At 43.4% G+C, this 2,500-nt stretch overlaps 1 protein-coding gene across 7 annotated transcripts in view; it reads left to right on the forward strand.

The window, feature by feature from the left end:
* Positions 1 to 2,500, forward strand: part of LOC143283723 (uncharacterized) — a 137,908-nt gene that overhangs the window by 35,097 nt on the left and 100,311 nt on the right. The gene's annotated exons all lie outside the window — the stretch shown is intronic.

The following is a 2,500-nucleotide window of genomic DNA, read 5'->3' on the forward strand; positions in this document are numbered from 1 at the left end:
TCTGTGTCTGTACCTGTTTGGTCACGTTTCTCTCTGTCCTCCATCCTGTGTCTGACATGTATGTATGTATGTATGCATGTATGTATGGGTGTGTGTGTGTGTGTATGTATGTACGTACGTACGTACGTACGTATGTATGTATGTATGTATGTATGTATGTATGTATGTATGTATGTATGTCTCCGTCTGTCACTGTCTCTACCCCTGCCTCTGTCTCTCTCTATGTCTCTGTATCTTTCTGTCTCTGTCTCTCTCTCTATATATATATTAACGAGAGAGATTGAGACATGGACAAACGGGTGGAGACTTACACACACACACACACACACACACACACACACACACACACACACACACACACACACACACACACACACACAGAGATTCAAGATTCAAGATGGTTTATTCAATTAAGGCCATAGCCCCATATGAATAGGGGGCAATAACAGCTTTACATGTGTCATTGCAATTCGTAATATAAACAATGCAACGTCATTCACAACAAACTATCAGTGAATCTAAGAAATGAGTGTCTCTCTTAATTGCAGTGCTTTATAAAGATACATAGCAAAACTACGTATACAGAGAGAGATAGAGAGAGAGAGAGAGAGGGAGATGTTGACGTGATACTTTGCATATATACCTACATGCATGCGGTGACAGTGTTGTCAATGTTTATTTATGTGCATTATCAAAAGCTAGAGAACTGCGTTTCAGTTGGTTTGAAAAGGAGAAAGAAAAAAAGGGAGAGAGAGAGACAGACAGACAGAGACAGAGAGAGAGATTGTTGTTAACAACCCGCACTCTCTTGTCAAAAGATCTATTCACGCAATGACAAGAAACATTTCAATTGTCAAGTGTCTCTCCTGATGACAGGAATATGTATCAGGGTCTCCTCTCGTGTGGTGTTAAAACACTCTTCATTCTGTAACACTGATGAATAATGTGTTTCTTTTAATACTTGCAGTCCTTCGGTTTTTGATAATGTCATGTTCACGCACACGTACGCACGCACACGCGCGCACACATACACACACACACGCGCGCGCACATAACAGCCGATCATATACTAACTTGCGATATGTTAAAAGTCTCACATCCCTGAACTGAAAGCATCTTCAGTGTTGACAATCTTCAGCAGTCCATTGCTAATGTATGACTTTTTCAACTCCTTGTTAAATAGTCCAGTTGGTTCGCTCTTATAGATGATAGTTTTTCATTAGAAAGATGGTTATATTGTTATGCTTTTTTAAAAACAAAACTTAAATCAATCATTTTCTATATGTAACACACACACACACACACACACACACACTTTCACCTACTCGCATGCGTACACAGTAATTTCTTCCCCCCACCCCCCGCCCCCCCGCCTCGATTTTTTTCCTACCCTCGTCTAATATCACTTACAGAGAAAAGACGTTAAACTAAAGAACGAACGCGCGCGCACACACACTTCAGGAATATTGATATGTCATGAATTACACTCCACTCCCCTCCTCGTCGTCACCCTCCCCCCCCCTCCCCTCCCTCCCTCACCCCCACCCCCCTCTCCCACACACAGCTAGAGTGCAGCGCGCGCACTGATGATTGTAATAGATTCCTGTGCTTATCCAACACATACACTAACCTACCCTCCCACCCACACTCTTATATAATAAGCCTGCTCGCGGTATCACCAAAGCCATTATTGACCTTTAGGATGTAGGCGCCAACACGTCGTTAGACTTCAATCTGTCACCCAACCCTTTCCTGTCACGTTCCTCCATTGTCACCTGTGTCAGCCATTTTCCTCGTTCCGGGAGATTTCTCTCTCTCTCTCTCTCTCTCTCTCTCTCTCTCTCTCTATCAGGCTGGTGTATCTTTCAGCACTGAGGATCGCATGAAATGATTACTGTGGACGGCAGTTCTTGAAATTTAGTAGAAGTGTTTGGCTGTCGGTACACCAATGAAAAGCATTTAGATTCTAGTGATGATCCGGATCTGTATCAGGGCTAGTGATGATCCGGATCTGTCTCTGGACCAATCAGATTCTAGTGATGATCCGGATCTGTCTCTGGACCAATCAGATTTTAGTGATGATCTGGATCTGTATCAGGGCTAGTGATGATCCGGATCTGTCTCTGGACCAATCAGATTGTAGTGATGATCCGGATCTGTCTCTGGACCAATCAGATTCTAGTGATGATCTGGATCTGTATCAGGGCTAGTGATGATCCGGATCTGTCTCTGGACCAATCAGATTCTAGTGATGATCCAGATCTGTCTCTGGACCAATCAGATTCTAGTGATGATCCAGATCTGTCTCTGGGCCAATCAGATTCTAGTGATGATCCAGATCTGTCTCTGGGCCAATCAGATTCTAGTGATGATCCGGATCTGTCTCTGGACCAATCAGATTGTAGTGATGATCCGGATCTGTCTCTGGACCAATCAGATTGTAGTGATGATCCGGATCTGTCTCTGGACCAATCAGATTCTAGTGATAATCCAGATCTTT

The sequence above is a fragment of the Babylonia areolata genome, chromosome 7 (genome assembly GCF_041734735.1).
Source record: "Babylonia areolata isolate BAREFJ2019XMU chromosome 7, ASM4173473v1, whole genome shotgun sequence".
Lineage (NCBI taxonomy): Eukaryota > Metazoa > Mollusca > Gastropoda > Neogastropoda > Buccinidae > Babylonia > Babylonia areolata.